General features: G+C 39.5%; 1 protein-coding gene across 1 annotated transcript in view; it reads left to right on the forward strand.

Annotated features, from left to right (window-relative positions):
• SCAF8 (SR-related CTD associated factor 8) overlaps positions 1–13,795 on the forward strand; it is a 141,698-nt gene extending 127,903 nt beyond the window's left edge. Inside the window, exon 21 of the mRNA XM_067542444.1 lies at positions 12,671–13,795. The gene's annotated coding sequence lies outside the window, so the exon portion shown is untranslated. The remainder of the gene's footprint in view (positions 1–12,670) is intronic.
• Positions 13,796–20,299: the final 6,504 nt, after the last annotated feature.

Raw genomic sequence — 20,299 nt, forward strand, 5'->3', positions numbered from 1 at the left:
TATATCCTATCCACCAAAGAGCCAGCCATGGAAACAGTTGAGAACTCCTGGTGATGGAGCAGCTGCATTTCAGCGCCAACTGGGAGGCAGGAGCCTCATGCAGCCATGGGGAGAAGAGCTCCCATCCTGATTTGCCTCCACCCAGACTGGGCCTTAGTTTGAGGCAGGAGTATCAGAAGAATCAGATGCAGGGAGGAGAGTCCAAATCCTTGTCCCCATGCCTTCCTCTAGTTGAGCAAAATTTCTGAGGCCCCAGATGCCTACCTCTTTCTGACCAAGGACCTCTGTTCCTCTCCCAGCCCTGTTTTCCCCACTCTAGCCCCTCAAGGGCTCATACACATAACCAGGCCTCAGTTCCCCTCTTCCAATTCCCCCAAGGGCCTGCATAACCACACCTCTACTCACAGCTGCTAGAGCCAGCTCCCCTGAGCCCCTGTTTCCTCTTGAGCAAACACCTCACTACCATATACACCCAACATTCCCCGTGCCATTGGCTCTGGATTACCCTCCCACAACACTTAGCTCCATTACCCTTGGCCAAGGCCTCCAACACTCAAGTTCCTGGATACAAACACCATTCTAAATCCTCCAAACAACCTTGTTTTCCCCAGCTTACTTTCAAACCAGGTCCCTGGTTTCCTGCCTACTCTCACTTCTACCTCTGATAATCTCCCTTTCTTCTCTTCAAGTCCATTGGTTACCCTCTCCCAAGTCCCTCAGTAGCCTTACCAGCTACCCCAGTTCCTGGCTCACCCAGCTCCAGTGAACCAATGATGGGGGTGAAGTGTGTGTGACCAGGTTTGAGTGTGTGAATGTAGAATGAATGAGTATAGTGTGTAGGAGAGAGAGGGTGAGTGTTGAGCGAATAAGTGAAAGAATGTATAGTGTGGACTGAATATCTGGAGCATGAGAGAGGATGTTGGGAAATACAGAGTGTGGCAGTTAGTCCTTTGTGCTAGACTGGCGGTCTTCATAAATCTAGTCACCCCCAGCCCCTTTATTCTTAGTTTACCTCTCTCCCTCTGCATTCCCTATGTTATCTGATTTCCTGGAGATATCAAGTACCCTACAACAGGAAACAGTTTCCCTTGAAAAGTTGTGACCTGAGTTCCAGATATGGGAGAAAGCATTTGGTAAAGAAACAGTTTCCCTTGAAAACTGGCAGGTACCGTAAGGCACCTGCCTCTTACCTTGCACTTAGTCTCATGTATAATGAGTTTAAACAGGAATTATTTTCGTGGTCATGAATTTAGGTTGATACAATTATAAAAGGTACCAGGTACAGAACCCTCCTCCCCCACTCTAGCAGTATCTGTTTCCATGATCTAATCACTGCTGGGATGTATCTGGAGTAGCACACAATAGTACAAAATAGTCTAAAACAAACAGAGAAGAACAGTATATTGTCCTAAAATCCATCAAAATATTCAATATAACTTAATTACTGCAACAGGAGCATAAAGATAATTGTGTTTTAACAAACACTGTATATTTAGTTGACTTTCATTCTCATTTGTTTTGTTTTTTTCTTCTGTGTACTTCCTCCTGTTTCCTGAGACACTCGTTTAGACTCAGACTCATAGGTATGAGAGATCCTTCAGCTTTATTGCTCTGATTGTCTATGGTTAGAGAGAACTGTTCTATCAAAAATGTAAGTGACTGTTAGAGTGAAAGGAGAGATTGGACAAGTGCACACTGGCCCCTATTATCATTCCTCAATACTGGTTTTTGCAGGATTTTTAATTCCCCTCGCCACCCTCACCCCCATTATCATGGCAGAATTCCTCTATCCAGAATGGACAGCTAGAAAGCATTCTTTGAGGTTGCTATCAGTACTATTCCATGAAACAGCTGGTAGGGGATTTGTAAGAGCTGTTATACTAGATCCCTTCCAGAGAGCAGCAGCATCCAGAAAACCCAGTCTCCACTGGTGCTAAGTGTGGCAGTCCCTAAGTTATTTGAAAACTAGGCCTGTGCCTTTTCAAAACAACTTAAGAAACTCGTATAAGCTCCATAGCTCCCTCAATATAATGGTAATGCCACAACATGAGTGGAGAATATATTTGAGCAGAACATACAAAAAGATTTATTGCCCAGCCCTTTCCCCTTCTGCCAACCAGTCAACATATATCACAATAAAGCCTTCTTTTCAGACCTCAGAACAAAGCAGAGCAACAAGGACAGCAATATTACTATAGGGGTTCTGAATGTCAAAATGTAACAAAGAGATGAATGAGACCAAAGTATATATTTAACCAGAGACTACAACTGTAAAATACTACACATATGCAGCATAGTTGAGTTGACATTGCTTTGGACTGTAGCGTTTGCATTTCCTGATTTTACGATTTTATCTATGAAATCTTAAAATATAATTTGGCACCACAAAAGTGACTCAGCAAAAATGATATTGTGAGTGCCATATTTATTGTATCTCAATTTCCATATCAAAGATGTTCAGTTTGCAACTAATAAAGACATTTTTTCTAACTGATTTCCTTGTATCCTAGACTCAGTGAGACAAACTAAGTCCTTTCCCTAGCACACAGCATCATACGTGATAGAGGTTCACCTACACCCCAGTGTCTTTTATTCATGTTCATGTGACAACAGTGCAGCTCCACTGTTTTCCATGGGTCAATTCAATCAATTTTAGCTGTGTTGGATCTGCAGTTCTAATGGAAGTAAGATGCCCTAAAACTTGTTTTTGAAATTAGCAGATGTTTCTGAATACACAAAGCACATCTGGGGGCGGGGGAGGGAGGGCTTGGCATCAGGGAAAAGATTATTAGAACTTCTTTGTAGAAATGGGCCCAAAGTACATTCAGATCTGGGTTCAAACCTTGACCCAGAATCAAATGTATTTCTACAATGAGCCAACTTGAAGAAACCTTGTATCCACATGCTCCATGACTTTAGAAGAGGGTGGATCTTGTTCTGAACTTCACAGTTTAGGGTCATCTCTATTTATTTATTTATTTTTAATTTTCTTAAATAGTCCCCTAATAATTATTTGAGCTCACTTTATGGATGTCAGCAAGACACATTTTTTCTTTAAACAAGTGAGTTTTGGAGAACTGTCTTCTCTAAAGTCACCTTTTCCTACCTTGCTATCAGACCTATTTCAGTAGCTGTGTGGGAAACAACAGCACTCTCTCTTTTCCTGGTGAGGCTCCATATACTAGCAGTATTTTAGGGGGATTGTTTTGGATTTAGTTTAAAATCAGACTGATAGGTTGGATCTCATGTATATTATAGAGTGCCTGTACTTTTAGAGTTCAAATAGGAAACAAAGCATTAGTTATATTCTGCAGTGTTTCAAAGGAATGATTAACTGAACAGGCTATTAACTATCACCATTATTCCACTGAAATGCAGCTGAAAGAGCATTTCTTTAGGAGTAAATATATTTGGCAGCACTGCACATGCAAAAACAAGCTGTTTACAAATGACATTTCTGGCAAGGCCTGTACATTTTTAGTAATCTTTAAGGAAATTCTATTTAAAGATACCAGGTTGAATTTTACTAGGCTGGAACTGTTTGAGAAATGTAACAAATACATAACTCAAGTGAAGATTTATATTTTTCCAGTCTTATTCCCACAACAAACATTCAAATAATTATTTAATAATTAAAGAAGATGTCAGAAAAATTACTTTGGATATATGGCATCTTCTTACTCAGTGGCTTTTCTTCCTGTGCATGTACTTGTTTCCATTGTTTGCAGTGTTGTTGTAGTCATGTTGGTCCCAGGATAGTAGAAAGACAAGGTGGGTAGGGTAATATGTTTTACTGGACCAACTTCTGTTGGTGAGAGAGACAAGATTTCAAGCTACATGGAGCTTGACTCTTGCACCAACTAAGTTGGTCCAGTAAAATGTTGGACTCAACTCACCCACCTTGTCTCTGCTTATTTCCAGTCAAATCTACTAGCTTTACTGACTAAAATAAACTTTTGCTACTTCTTTCATTACCACAGAGGTATACACAGGTACAACAAGACGAGCTATAATTCTGGCTTGTGTGTCATTAACAGAGCAGTTAACTAAATTCTAATTGTGGAACCTTTTTGTTAGTCATGTGACATACAGAAAGCTGACAGCTTGATTTTCAGATCCCTGAATGAGTTGTCAGCACTGACGCTTAGAAAAATTTTGGGGAGAGACTTTTGTTCTGCTGTTGGTGGAGATTGCCAATGCCTCTCTTTAAGAAGCATCTCTCAAGCAAATGATTGTTAGAGCTTATACTCAGGAGGCCATCTTTTCTTCTTGGCAATCTCACAAATGATCATCCTACCGTTAATCTCTCTTGTTTTCAAAATGATTATTTTTGAAGTGCAGAAGACTTTTCATATTTAAGGTTTCAGCCAGCTTCTATTATAAAAGCCCTACTTAAGTCCCTCTTGGCCTGGAATATTCGTTAGGGCTGCAAGTTACCGAATTCACTCTGAAGGCAAAAGAGAATATTTCTGTTAATGTGAGGCAAAATCTTCTGACTGTTTCTGAGTTACATGTTATTGACATTTTAATCTGATTTGAAATGTTGACTGTGGTCTAAGGTTTCTTCCGCTCCCTCTAGCAAAAATGTTACTTGTTACTATCTCTTCAAACTTTCCATAATGTTAAATATCTTTGAAAACTCCTGTGCCAGCTACCTTTGAAGAAGATAGATTGTAATTAAGCAAAGGTATTAAAGACTTTTGTGTCGGATAGTTTGAAGCCAAATCCTGCTCCCACTGATGTCAATGGGAGCTCTTTGGAGGATTGACTGAGACATGTGTTGGAGCATGTTGCTCTCTATTGGTGGGTTGCAGTTTAGAAAGAATGTAAGGTTTCTTCTATAGCTGACAGCTAGCTTGAGAGCTAGAGGTCTGTGGTTTTTGAAGCTTTAGGACAAGAATTCTAGCCCCTGTTCTGCAGCTTTATGTGACTTACTACAGAGAAGTGGTATCCTACACCTGTTTAAGGTTGAAAGCGGAGTTCCATTATAAGGCTGACTTTATTTCTTAAGATAACACACACACAATAACCCTCCTGTTTTCAAAATGTTAGAGCTATGTCTCATTGACAAAAAGTACTTTCTGAAATTAAAAGATTTTAAAATGGCTGGGTTTGTTTTTTTTAATGTTGCAGCGTGTCTAATGTTGCTTTTTATCCCTCTGTCTGCCTCACAAAGTCACATTACATCACATAATTTGAAATTTCAATTGATTTTTACAGTGGCTCATTCAAGGACAGCTATATTCAAATACTTAAGAGCTTGCCATTACTGAAAACTAGTTCCAGTTCTCTGTTGGCCAATGGAGGAAAAAATGCTGCTGGAAATGTTTGACCTCCTAACTAGCGTGGTCTATATTTCAAAAGAGAAAGATGAGTCCAGAATATGTTAAATTAAACCAATGGTTCTTCCTGTCTTCCCCTCCAAAATGCTTCCTTGGCCATGGAGTTAATTCCAGCGTTTATTTTCGAGGAGTAACTGATTAATTGAATTTAAGTAACCTACCACAGGTTATACAGAAAATTTGTGACAGAATGAGGAACGGAAACCTGATTAATTCATCAGTTTTTTATTAATATAGAAACTATTAAATTTTAGTCACTGCTTATTAGGAGCAATATAATGGATTATTCTCCCCTCTTCAAACATACCTAAAATCTTTTAGGAAAGAAGGTAAACCAATGATTTTCTGTGGTTATTGTAATTATCACTATAAGTCTAACAGGCAGTCACTTTGGGACTGTAGGCTAGAACATCTGTTGACCTTGTCTTCAACAGGTGTAAAAGCAAAGCGGAAACACTGCTTGGAACAACGTCTCTTCCTATAACAACTGTTCCAGGCAATTTTACATGCATTAATTGAACCTTTTAGTTGCAACAAATGAGATGAGGCCTTTAGCTCAGGTCTAGCTGAACCAACAGAGGTTACAACAGTTTCCTCATAGTTTGGAAAAGTCAACAGATGGTCTGGAAAATGGAGCTCCAGGTCTGAAGTTAATCTGCATAGAGTTTAACCTTTGTTTGTTAAATTCTGGACAGGCTTCCGGTAGAAACAAAGAAATGTCTAAAGGTCCAAGAATGGGACTCTGATGCACTTCCCACACCTAAATCACAAACTTGAAATAAGTATTGTGTAAACCTGAAATGAACAGCAGAAAGAAGTGAAAACGTTTTTGAGTGGCAGGCCTGAAAGACTAAATCAGAAGTTAAACAATTGATTTCCTGATCAATACCCTCAAAGGTAACAGACAAACCAAAACACACGACAGATCTTCAACTATACCTAAAATAAGCCCATTAAAGACCTTAATCAAAGGTGTTTCTGTTGAATAATCAGATCTCAATCCAGACTGACATCCGTCAGAAATTTAAATGAGTTAAGGAAAATCTGTAGGGTGTAAAGTTCAATTTTCATGACTATTTTTGCACTGGTAGGCCACCAGAAAGGCAATATCTGCACTGCAGTCACAGGAAATGGATTTCCGCTGCTGAATGGCATAACAGGGTCTGTGCTATTCACCATCCAGTGGTGCCTCTTCATGGTTCATCTGGGGAATTAACTCACCACTGTCCATGCCCCATCCAGCTCAGCCTGTTGCCTCAGTCACTTGCTCTGTAGCCCCTTGCTTGCTGGTCAGGCGCCACAGTGCCTCTTCTTCATGGCTTAGCCCACCAGATAAGTCACCATAGAAGTGTAGGACTGGAAGGGACTTTGGGAGGTCTTCTAGTCCAGGCCCCTACACTCAAGGCAGGACTAAGTATTATCTAAACACCTGACAGATGTTTGTCTAACCTGTTCTTAAAAATTTCCAATGACAGAGATTCCACAACCTCCTAGGCAATTTATTCCAGTGTTTAACTACCCTGACAGTTAGGAAATTTTTCCTAATGTCCAACCTTAACCTCCCTTGCTGCAGTTTAAGCCCATTTCTTCTCATCCTGTCCTCAGAGGTTAACAAGAACAAGTTTTCTCCCTTCTCCTTCTAACAACCTTTTTATACTTGGAAATTATTATAATGCCCCCCCCCCAGTCTGCTCTTCTCCAGAAACTATCATCCACTTCTTCCAGGGTCTCATCCCACAAAGTCTCAGGCAGTCTCCATATCCACTTTGCTGACTGCACCGATCCCACAGCCAGGCCCACCAACCGCAACTCTGGGCTCCACAGCAAAACAGTCAATGGCCCCCCTAGAAAGGACTGGCTGAGGTCCAAGTGGGCTTCTGCCCTTAGTTTTTGCTTATTTGTTATGTGCCATGCAAGTTCACGGGTGGCTGATGAGGAGATATCTGCTATTTAGCTTCCTGGGTCCCTTGGACTCCCCAGGGAGATCACTGATGAACCAGGAAGCTGAGTAGCAGATATCGCCTCCTCAGCCTACCCGGGAACCTGCATGGCACATAATAAATAAGCTCAGTTCAGGGGAGAGGAGGGGCAGTGGGTGCAAGCGGCAAGGGCCTCAAGGAAATGGGGGGATGCGGAAGAGAGGAGGATGCGTATCTATCCACCCAACTACCTGAACACTTTTAAATTGCCAGGCCAATGGACATTTGTCCCCTTGTCAGCAGGCCTGCCCACAGTGCTAGTAAAGGAACTTGGGCTCAACCTCTACTCAAGATTCCAATCCAGGGACCCAAACCAGCCATTCAGGACTTCCATTTCAGTCCTTCCTGGGACTGCTTCCCACCCTGCCTTTCTCAGGTGCCTACTCTCCCCCTTGTATCCGGCAGGTTTACCTCTCTACAGCCCCCTTCCAGCCTCAACTCCTAGGCTTTATAGAAGCCCCCACCTGTTCTTGCCCAGGTGAGCTTCATTCTCAATCAGTATCATTGACCATTAGCTCCCTAGCAGCTGCAGTTTAAGGCTAATTGGTCTCTTTTGCTGGTGTGGGGTGAATGCCCCATCACAAAGGGGAAAGTTGGGGGAAGCTCAGGGAATCAAATAGATGAAGGGAAGCCAGACTCCAGTGAATAGGTAAAGTAGGGAAGAGGAAAGAAACACTGACAAAGCCGTTAAACAGGAGAGCATGCTTGCAGACAATGCACGTGCATTTATCCTGATGATTGGCAAAAATTCATTTGACAGCTTCAGAGTAAGAATTGTCCCGAAGAATTTCTGTCAAATGACATGAAGTACTCTTTTCTGCAGTGATTAAGTACACTGTCTTTGTATCCTTCCTAGTCCAGGCAACAAGAGAACAGAACTAACAGATGAACTCTTGTCTTCCTTATAGCAATGCTCAGCACTATGGCTGCTTCAGTGTGCAAGTCTTATTGACTTCATTGGGTGTTCCGAGTACTTCCAACCCCCCAATGATCAATCATCATGGCCCCAAAAAAGCAAGAGACTGACTTAAAAATCATGAGATGTTTTTAAAATAATACATTTGGAGTTCTTTTCATTTGCTTTCCATTTCTGAGTCTTCAGGGTGCACGCGGATCATATTTTCTAGTTTTTTTTTTCTGCACTATGAGGACTAGAAACTTAGTTTTAAAAAAAGAAAAGAAAACAGATTCTCACATAAGCACTTGTCTCCAGGAGATTGGGCTTTACATAAAAAATCAAATAACATGAGACTTGTGATAAAATCACAGGGTTGGACATAAGTGTAATTTGGGTTTCAGAGCGCTTATTATGGGTGAAGATGCACAAGAAGGAAAAAGGCCACCTTGACTCTGCAATCCCAGGTTGAGTTTGCAGGATTGGCAATTAGAAAATCCTTCTGCTTGTAAATTAAGAAAAATGAAATTGCAAATCATTAAGAAAAAATAGATGGAGATCTCTCCTCCCCAGTGCCACTTGCAGAGCCATATTTAAGAGGAGAAAAACACTTCAAGTTAAGCAAAGCAATTTTTTAAATGTAGCATGTACTGTTCCTTATAACAACATTGAAACTTTGATTTTTCAATAGCATTTAATGGGTCCTAAATTTTCTCAATCTTAATCTGTCCCACTTGACTCTCTAATTGGCAGCTTCTCATTTGTTTTTAAATAGTCTCCTATATTATATTTTAGATATTTTAAAAATGCTTAGCCATTTTACTCTCCTCTGTTATTAAGTATTGTGATTAGAATTTTGTATTACACTGCAGCTTCCCTTTAAGATGTGAATTTACTTAATGGCGTGGCATAACTTCTATTTCATGGTTGGATAGCAATCTTTCAGAATACTTTCAATATCAGAATTTTAAAAGAGAAGAGGAGTGGAGCACAAATGTTGCAGAGATCCAAACCCAAGACTTCACTACTCACAAATGTTCACACACACACACACACACGAAAACATAAAACTCAGAGGATTAGTGGGCTAATATATTGTCAGCATTTTTTAACTTCTTGGTGACTACAAATTATACATTAAAGTGGAATGTTGCACAAAGTTCCATGCATTATCCTGGTAGGTGCCAGTTAGTCTTCCTCTTAGTATGACATCAGAGTTTCATAATATAAAGCAATCATGTAAATACATTAGCAGTTATAGTAGCCATTAGTGCTTTGGACTTCTAGAAACAAAATAGTTCAGGAAATTCCATTGTCATTGTTGATGCCATATGAACTTTCACTGGATGTATGTTTTAAGTCACTCAATGGGTTAAAATACTTACAAGCAATAAGATGATTGCTATTGTTGCAACATCAAGAGAGCTTGTGCATTTGGAGCTGTCTACTACAATTTGTTACTTCAGATTTTTGTATTATGTTGGGTTTTACTAAGTTCTATTTGTCTTTGTTAATCAAAATGTTGATGTCACATTCCAGTATATAAATCTGCTCTATTTTTGCTTTTATTTGTTGAATCCTAGAAACTTGCTCTTCAGTATGTCTTGATGGCTACCCTGCAAATAGTCTAAGAGCTTCAGGAGAGATTTGCATTCACTAGAACTGCATAATTGAGCTTTGTATATATCAACCAGCACCGAAATGCTGGCTACCTCTGGAGTGAAATGTGACAGGTGTTTTAATGCTACACAGCAGTTTTAGAGGAAGAAGTGAAAGTACCAAGAGAGTTTATGTAGGCATGACATACTTACCCAAATTGGAATTTGGCCACAATGCGTTTGCTTACACGTGTACTATTGTGCATCTCAGGAATCCATTTGCAGTACAGGACAATCTGGAAACAGACTCTTTGCCTCTGCACCAGTTCTAAGGCCCCTTTTGACTTTCCTGTACTGCTAGGCTACTCCAGCTTTAGAGGCCCTGGGAACCTTCCTTAATGGGCAATGTCCCTTAGTTTGGAGGAGGCTCTGTAAGAAATCTAATGCAGGTTGCTGTCCATCCTAGGCTGTATTAAATTTCCTGTAGAGTTTTCACAGGATGCCAGGTATTGTGATGTGTGAGACAATTCTTCATCCAGTTCTCCTCGCCTGCCACTTTCCACATGTGGATTCCTAGAACACTGGAGAATCCTTGCTCCACTTATGGTGTATAAGGCACCATTTGCCCATGAAATAGAATTTTACTTAGCCCCCTCCATTTTTATAATTGCTGAGAGAGACCATGTAGTTCAAAACAACCTGTTATTCCTTTCCTAGTTCCTTATTAGAATTTTCACTGAAGGAAGCAGGAAGTATATGTACTCCTCATGCTGTAACATCTGTGTAATGCCATACATCACAAATTGCTTCTCACTGTGAATTTACTGCAATACAACACCTACTTACCAAGTTAAATGAAACTCCTGATTAACTGAAGGTTAGCAGTGTCTCCTGATTTTGTACTGCTGTTTCCATTGCCCTCCAATGCCTGCAGATCCAGAGCACAGCGAATACAATATATAATTGTCAGGATACTGTGCAATGCCATCTGCGGCTCAAAAAAAGAAAGAAACAGAAGGACTATGTGGAATTATTTCACTTTTGTGACTTGCTCAGATAACATAAAAACAATATATCACAGATAAAATAAAAACTATATATCACAGGATAGAGATCTGTTAAGAAATCTGAATTAGGTATGGAGATTGATGTGTATCTATGTTGTTTGTGAGACTGTCCCCAAATTTCCCAAATTCCACTACCATAGAGGTATCCTTGAAAGGATATCTTTAGTAGATGGTTGGCTTTTAGCAGTCAGATTTCAGTGTTTTCACAATGGAGGCCGGATCCATGAATGAAGGCTCTAGGCACTGGTGCAATGCAAATAATAAATAATAATTATAATAATAGTGTGAAATTATGTAGACCTAAGTTTTTCAGGGATATATGTAACTGGTTTATTTCCAAAAGAACATGGTAGTACCATTTCTTTTTTGTTTGTTTTTGGCTTTGTTTTGGTTTGTTTTTTTAAGTGGAGGTTTGTATTGAACATTACTCTGTTTTAGGAGGCAATGGTTAGATGTACATTTAGCCCAAATTAATAGCATTATAGAATTATGTAACACCTTTCATGCTTCATAAATGTAGTTATAAAATTAGAACTTGTTTGAATTATGGCAAGTTAATGTGGTCTTACAAAACATGTCTCCTCCATGATGCTTTACTTTTCAAAAATATTTCAGAAGGTATTTGTAGATATTAACTGCTTTATTTAAACAAAACAGTACAGCAAAAACACATGAACTGCTCTGATGGCATTATAGTAAAGGGGTATAAGGTGAAAATGATAAAGGCAATAATTAAATCAATCAAAGGCAATTTGGATAGCTGTAGTGATGTGTCAGGAGTGTGCAGAAAAACAACAAATATCAGTTCTTCAACTTCATTGCATAACTGCTGTATACAAAATATATTTAAGAAGTTGTCCTTTTTCTAATCTTGCCCAGGTCAGTAATGACGGAGAGTCATTACCATCTGATGACTCTATCATGTCCTTTGTGATCTAAGTACGTGGGCTCAGTCAGGATCCCAGCACACATTGTCACCGTTGTCACCAGTAACCCCCTGGCTAGCATTCTCAATGAAGGCCAGTAACAGAGTGGATATGGAGACTGATCTATGCCCTCACTTGCACAGGGTGCCCTTCCATTATAGATCAGAAGCTCATTGGCAGAGTGGAGAACATTTCATTGCCACTGCTCATTTTATACCTTTTCTTTGGATAAAAAGAAAGGGTCATACTTTATAGTAAAGGTACATTTATAAATAGTTTATGAAGAGATAATCAGTCATTAAGTTATAAGTATGTTACAGTCATGAGTAATATGTTTTAGAGATAGTTATAAGTTTATTGACCTTTTGGACTCTTCAGAATCTAGAACAGTTGATTAGTCATTTATTAAAACATCTATTTATGATTATAAACCTTGTATAAACTGTTTAAACTGTACCTTTAATAAAAAGCGTGACCTAAGAAAAACTACAGAATTGTCAATCCAGCCTTTTTCACCAGCAGTGAATTCTCTGTAAAATAGCAGTTGTTTTTTACACAAAGAACATTTTATAAGTATTTTTAAATATTATAAATTATTGAACAAAATAAGAGAATAGAAAAAAGGATTTCCTATTGGATTCCTATTGGGTAGTGCTTTAGGAAATATTCCGTATTGATTATGTTTCTTCCTTATTAGCTTGCTAAGGATAAGAGAGAGATTGAAAACTGCATCACAGATCCCTGGTATTTATGAAACAGTTGCTACTGAGTGACATCATCTCTCTTTTTCAGGATTTTTTTTTTTTTAATTGGAAACACTGCAGTAACCAGTGATGACTAGTTATTGTTCCTTTTGTCAACAGGCAAGATGATGGAGGAAGTTCTGGCAGCTTACCATGTCCCGGGCCCTGCAGAGTTAAATGAGAAGTGCTTCAGTGTTCTAATGTGCCTCACATCGGATCTTGTTTCTGAAGTGTTAGACGGAACCCAGCATTACATGTTGTGCACCAATACACTGTTTCTGATAGAACCCAGGGGTGGCAAATTAATACACCGGTATTACCTGTCTGGAGCAGGTTTAATTTTATAAATTAAAGCCATAAACTCTATGAGTTTCTAGCCGTTATTTACGCTTTTGAGGATGAACTCCTCAGATGAAGAATTGTGCATCATCAGAGAGGCAAGCTCTTCTGCAGGACCAGAAGATCACATTGGACTGTAAATTGTAACTAACTCCATTTGTAGCATATTCTAGTGCAAGGAATTGAAGGACAGGTTGCAAGAAGAACCTTCAGGAAATGAGACTTGTTTTGTTTTGAGCCACACATTTTTTTTTAAAAAGGGTTTTTTTAGAAGTAACCACTTTTACTTAATACTACATGTGCAGTCTTTGTGCAGCTCTTGACTGATAACTATGCCCCAGAGATGTTGGATTCCTTACGAGACACCTGAACATACTTAGGTTTGCGATGAACCTTTAAATGCTCAAAGATCCATGAAAATTGGAAAGGGAAAGTTTCAGGGCCAATATTTGCCTGGCCCTGTCTTGTCATTTCCTTTTTAGTGTCCAAAGGGTTTGAGAAAAAGGCAGGAAGTGGTAATGAAATACAAAATGATATTGTACTTGTTTTTGATAAATACACTTACCAGAAAAGTGCTTTCTGTCTCATAATCAAAGGGAAGGAGTACAACTTGCACTCTCTAAGCCCTCTCATGAAAGGTCTGCATTTGGGGTCAGACGTTGATTTAATCTGCTAAATAACTATCGAAAAGAAGGAACACATATATGCCCCACTGTATGTGAAAAGTACATTTTGTCATTCCTCTATTTATTTTTGCTCTATCAAAATTAAAGTGCCAGTTATTTGGAATGCTGTATTTCTGTGGTCTCTTGAAATTTGAATAGTGAGAACCTTTTGGCAAGAACATGCCCATTATGGTGTAACTGCATGGTGACCACAGCTATGGAACTGTATAATAAAGATCTAAATTCCAACTTCTGTTTCTGATCATTTTCTCTATCTTTCATAATATGTCCTTAAAAACTTCCAATATATCCTCTTTGGGCCTCCCATCACACACACACATGGCTTAATGCACAAGGAGCACAATTAACACATTTTGGTGGCCTACTATTACTGTGGAGGTTGATATTAGAAATAACAACGTGTATTTTAAGAACCACTTCGTTACATAAACTGAGAGTAGGCATTTAGGCCTCGATCCTCCAAGGTATGGGGAATTATGCCTAAATACCTTGGAGGATATGGGCCTTAGCAACCTGTTCCCTTGAAGAGTGACCCTGCTCCTGTCAGGACTATACAACTCATTACACTCAAGTAGAGAGCTGGAGATTTTCCTCAGAGAGAGCTCAAGGGCTCCAGGTGATCTTTCATTATCTGCATGTGGTTGGAACCATGTTTAATGCTGACTGAGCTTTTCTAAAAAGGGCGTTAGAGAAAGCATGTGAAAGGAAAATGTTGGAGTGAGAAATATTTGTACATTTTGGGCCTGATTTTCCCTTGTGTCGTCCCTTTCCCCAAAGTGAAATACAGTAGAACCTCAGAGTTCTGCACCCCTCAGGAATGCAGGTTGCTCGTAACTCTGAACTGTTTGTAACTCTGAACTGTTCATAACTCTGAACAAAACATTACGGTTGTTTTTTCAAAAGTTTCCAACTGAACATTGACTTAATACAGCTTTGAAACTTTACTATGCAGAAGAAGAAAGCTTTCCTTTAATGTTTTTAGTAGTTTACATTAAACACAGTACTATGCTGTATTTGCTTTTTGTGTATGGGTGTATTTGCCACTGCCTGATTGCATACTGCTGATTCCAAATGAGGTGTGTGGTTGACCGGTCAGTTCGTAACTCTGGTGTTCATAACCCTGAGGTTCTACTGTGAGAGTAAAGTGGTATGAAATGTTTTCAGATCAGTGTAGTAGCATTTTACATGCCATAAATGACTGCACAGGCCCAAGGCATTAGAGAATCAGGCCTTTCAAATCTAAGAGCTTTGTTTTGACTGAAACTTTTGACGAGCATAAAAATCCAGTCTCCATTGATCTGTAAAGTTGGAAACATAGACAAAAACATACAAAAACGCCAAGTCTAAATTGGTTTTGATTTGCCAAAGCCCGGAATGTTTGATATTTGTGTACTGAGTATCTGCACACCTGTTGGGTTGAAAAACGTAAAAGCTAATTACATTTAGATTCTTTTCTTTTGCCATTTTTCTTTTTTTTTTTTTTCCTTTTCAAAAAAGCAAAAACAGCCTAAAAGTTAAATAAAAACCTAGTGTTCAGGCAATATTCAGGTTGTGGGATCAAGCCCTCCACATTATGCCTTTTGAACACTAATGTTGATCTGGCAACGTTAGCTCAGCCACATTCCACATATATTGTAGTTTCTCTTTCTCTTATTAAAGCCAACCCTTAAGGTATTGCTTTTCTGTATTAATGTAGAATATAAAAGACAATCTACCACCCTAGGCAAAACTTCAGGGTGCCATATGCCCTCCCCTGCTCCAAACAGTGTTTTCCGACTGGGAGGCAAGGGTGCACATCAGACTTTCTGTGGGGGTGGTTATGGTAAAAGCGGAGGGGCTAACCACCAGGTTGTAGTGCAATCTTTGGCATTTCCTGAACCTGTGCCTCTGTTGTTTTTCTCCTTGGGTAGTTATTCACCCCAACATGGTAGTGTTTAACATCCGAAGTGCACTCACTTTTCACTACTGTGAATGCCTGTATTTGGTGCAGTGCAAGGGAGAATCAACACCTCTGACTTGCAGGCGCCTGGTCTCACATCCCTTCACACAGCATTAATACTGGCTTGTTGCATTTATTTTGTAAGTAGTAAAATTCACCCATTTAGTGATACCACAAGGAGAAATAAAGATTCAAAAAGAAATTGAATCTGTGGAAATTAATTTTAAGAAACTCTTACATTTACCACTGCAGCTGCAGTAGTTGTGGCATTTTGAGTGTAAGCAAAAAGTATTCTGCTGTTAAATGCTCTTTCTATTTGCATCGTTACCAGACTTTAATGGGGAGTTGCAGAAATGGAAGATCACCACATAGATAACATTTAGGTCTGGTCTGCACACAGATTTTGTACCTATGTATAACTATGTGGGTTAAGGGTGTGGATTTTTTTTTAAACCAGTATATTTATACCAGTACAGCCCTTAGTATGGGTGTAGTTATGCCAGTATAAAAGTGCCTTTTACCATTATAGCTCTGATGGTTCTTGGCGCATCCTGGACTGTGAGTCACCTTATTGCCCCCTGCCTCCAGTGTGAGGGAGTCTTTCTTGTGATAGCTGGGTGTCAGCTCCCTAACAACGTCAGTCATTCAAGCACTCTTGTCTGCGCTATAACTCCAGTGCTAACTTTGCTTTCCAGGTTAACAACAGATGCCCCCTAGTCTCCAAGTCCCTTTGAAGCATTCACCTATGGTATCCAGCCCCTGACACTGGCCACTCAGAGAAATTCCAGATCCTCTGCACACAAAAGTGCAGAATACCCCAGATTACCAATTTTACTTTAAACCACCGATCCTGTAACCACACTGCTCTTGTAATAAAACAAAAGTAGATTTATTTAAGAAAGAATAAAACTTTAACTAGAAGTGAGGAAAAGTGATGGAAATAAATGGGTACATCACAAAACAAAATCATAAAATGTGAAACTGGGTTTATACTTAGTGTTACCTTTTCTATTTAATAAAGTAGGCTTCCCCCCAAAGTTCAGTCCATTGAAGAGATGGCTGGTTTCACAAGAATCAGGATCCAAACGTTCATGAAAGCCCCCCTGCTCTTTAAGCAGTTTTCCTCCATGAATGGATCTAGAGTGCCTTTCCCCACACTCCATTAACAGTCTTTTATCTTTCTTCAGAGCCAGCGTGATCTTCTGCCTCTAATGTTCCTTTTCATCTCCAAGTGATTCCGATCATTTTCAATTGTCTTTGATGGTTTTCCATTGACTGCTCTGGTATGTGGCAAGAGTAGACAAAAGGAACTTTGCATTACCTTGCTGGCTGACTAGCGAGGGGTTCACAAGTCCCTCTTGCTTGAATGGGTCATCACTGAAGCCGGATCTGCACCAGAAAATTAAGTTGGTTTAACACCTTGATCAGGGATGTGAAAAATCCACATGCCTGAGTTGCAGAGTTAAGCTGTTCTAAGACCCCCATGAAGACAGCTCTAGGTCAATGGAAGTATTCTTCCATCAACCTAGCTACCACGTCTCATGGAGGCGGATTACCTCCGCCAATGGGAGAAACCCTCCCTTCAGTGTAGGTAATGTCTGCAGCTGCCCTACTGTAGTGTTTTAAGCGTGGACATACCCTGAGCCATGTTATCTCCTGGTGATTAATTTCTACTCTGAGTCCATAAAGCATACTTTCAGTGTAAATACATTAGTCCTTAAATATTAGCTGTGCATGAATCTCAAAGTTATTATGAATCTTGACAAGTTACAAGCTTTCTATACCTTACGTGTTATTCGTTATGGATAAATAACCTGTAAAACATGGCTTTGGTGCAGTGAATTTTTCAGGTCTGAGGTGAGAGTTGTTTGCAAAGAACAGGGGACCCTTTGCCAAGGGGTCTCCATAATCCAATAGCTTGTTCCCCTTTCCATAAGGGAATAATTTACACCACTGTAAGCACCTTTATACCAGTATATACTACACTGGGGGGGGTTGCACCATTTTAACCGTACTAGTATAGCTAAGGCAGTGCAATTTTTGAGGGAAGACAAGGCCTTCGCTATAATTGTGGCATAAAAGGCCTAAATGTGTGAGCAACTGAAGTCATCAGAATTGTAGGAATGTTGTCAAACCTGACTTGTATTTGAGTGTCAAAACATAAATGCTGCAGAAGTTTGGCCTATGTCAAAAAAGCTGACAAAGCTGACTACTTTTGTCCGAGCTGTAGCATGCTGCGCCATATGCCTGAGTGTTCTGTTAGAAGTAGTTTTCTGAAAAGACGATGCCTAACTGTGGCCCCATCTGTTGAAGGAATGATTAATAAAACAAGAAAATCCCATGGCACACTAATAAGGGCAAAGGTGGGAGCTTTTTGTTCCCTAGCTGAATCCCCTTTTCAGAAGCGCCCGTGCCCTTTGCCTCAGCAGCTGCACAAGAACTTCTTTGTCGATGTGCATGAATATTTAAAGATCTCCACTGCCTTCCTCTCTTCAATCAGTTTCAAAGGAAAGTTTCAAAAGTCATTGTTCCCGGACGACTTTAAACATTTTGATGCATGATAGAGGTAGCTTTATACACAGTATTAGTTGACTTTGACAGGTTGAATTAATTCAATATTTGCACAATTAGAACAAATACTTAATGTGGATTTGCGTGGGTTAGCCAGCAAAACACCAGCTTCTCAGACTAAAATCCAGTATGACGTTCACGTTTAAATAAGATGGTCTTAAGTAAATTTCTTAGCAGACAATAATGAATCTGAAGAAGAAGACCATCATTTCTGGCATAATTTTACCCCTGACCTGAAATAGTGGGTATACAGACAGCTCTTTTATCCAGTGTTGTCTGTCTATTAGATTTTTTGTTCTCTTGGAAAAAGTGAGCCCTTCAGATCACAGCAGGGGTTTTGGTAGTAAAATATGAGGATGTTTCCACTGCAGCTAACTACACCAAACCATATATTTGTATGGAGTTCTGTTCCTACTGCCAGTCTCCAAAGCTTCAAAACACACATATGTCCACAATTACATAGCTTACTTTACAGTGCTAAGGCTTAAAATTGGCTTTCTTTTGAAATATACATTTGCGCAAACAGCATTGCCGATCCATGTAATTAATATAGGGAAAAACCTCAACAGTTGGTCCATAATCTGGTGGCTAAATTGATATTTATTTGTTGTTTGTCATACAAAAAAGGAATCCAGAGGTTATGAGAAACGAATGATCGAGGTTTATAGACAATTACATATTTTTACATTTAAAAATTATTATTGCAATTTTCATCCAAGATGCTCAAGTGTCTTTACGAACATTAAACAATGAAGTCACACAAAATCCACATGAGATAGGTCTCTTTATTCCCAATGTGTGGATTGATAAACTGAGTCAAAGGAGAGCTAAGTGATTTCTCTAATATCCCACAATAAATCTGGGGCTGATGTGGTATCCAGGACTCTGGACACCTTGTCCTAGGCTCAAAAAATCTAAAGACAAAATAGACATTTGATAAACAAAACAAAATAATATTAAACAGAACACATGTAAAAATGCCCACTTCCAAGGAGGTTTTCTTTGCACTATATGTTTCTCACCATTGTACTTTTCCTTTTAAATAAAGGGATCCTTTCCAGAGAGTTGAGCCTCACCCATCCACGAGGTCTATAAATCTATCCCTTTCCCACCTCCCAAGTAATAGCTGATTCTGCTACCCCATAGAATCATAGAAATGTAGGACTGGAAGTGACTTTGGTAGGTCATCTAGTCCAGGCCCCTGCACTGAGTCAGGACCAAGTATTATCTAAGCCATCCCTGGCAGGTGTTTGTCTAACCTGTTCTTAAAAAACCTCTAAAGATGGAGATTCCACAACTAACCTAGGTAATTTGTTCCAGTGCTTAACAACCCTTACCATTAGGACGACTTTATATTTACCATATGGTAACTATAATTTCCTCACAGAAACATATGGGAGCTATAGTTTTCATTCTTCACCATTTGACAGCTCCTGGCCAATTACTATACATTTAATGGTCCTTTGTCCTTTTTGGCACACTCAGACCAGCCCCTCTTTAACCAACAAATGAAGCTGTTGAGACCATGACCCCTTGTAATCCAGTCATTGCTGGTGAATTCGAAAGGACAAAGCACTTTCAGGCAGTAGGATGAAAGGAAGAAGAATATTCCCAGAGCATCATTGGAATTTGCACTAGGAGCTCCGTGTATTCCGTATACACAGTGACTCCAGCCCTCAGGTCCCTAAGTGCAGCATAAGGAGAAATTCAATATTTTCCATATGTCATCAGTTAATTCCTAAGACCTGTTGGTCCTCTTTCCCACCCCCAGTTCAGAAGTAAAAGCACAACTGAAACAAAGCCTGAGCAATGGATATAATGTTTTGGTGGGAGGAGATTGAAGAACCTATGGTAAAAGCAACAGGGAAAATTCCACCCTCTGTGAAGAATTTCCCAAAGTGACTATTTAACTGAAAAGTAGAAAGGTGGGCTAGCACTAACCCAAATATGCATTTAAACAAATGCCAAAGTCAGAAAATCGCAGAGAAGTTTTGTAACTTGAAGAGTCACCAGTTACTAAATCTCCATTTTTCAAGTGGTGCTTTTTATGGCCAGAAGAGCAACCCTTAACAGTATTTTCTATTTCTATTAACCTTTTTTTTTTTTTTTTTGTAATTTATTAGTGTCAACAGCAGACTAAACAAAAACTAACACTTGCACATATAACAGTGACGACAACAACAAAGCAGTGTTACCAGCTTCTAGTCCATGGGA

Source organism: Emydura macquarii, unplaced genomic scaffold, assembly GCF_026122565.2.
Source record: "Emydura macquarii macquarii isolate MOO-44397 ecotype Brisbane River unplaced genomic scaffold, CSIRO-AGI_Emac_v2 contig_705, whole genome shotgun sequence".
Taxonomy (NCBI): domain Eukaryota; kingdom Metazoa; phylum Chordata; order Testudines; family Chelidae; genus Emydura; species Emydura macquarii.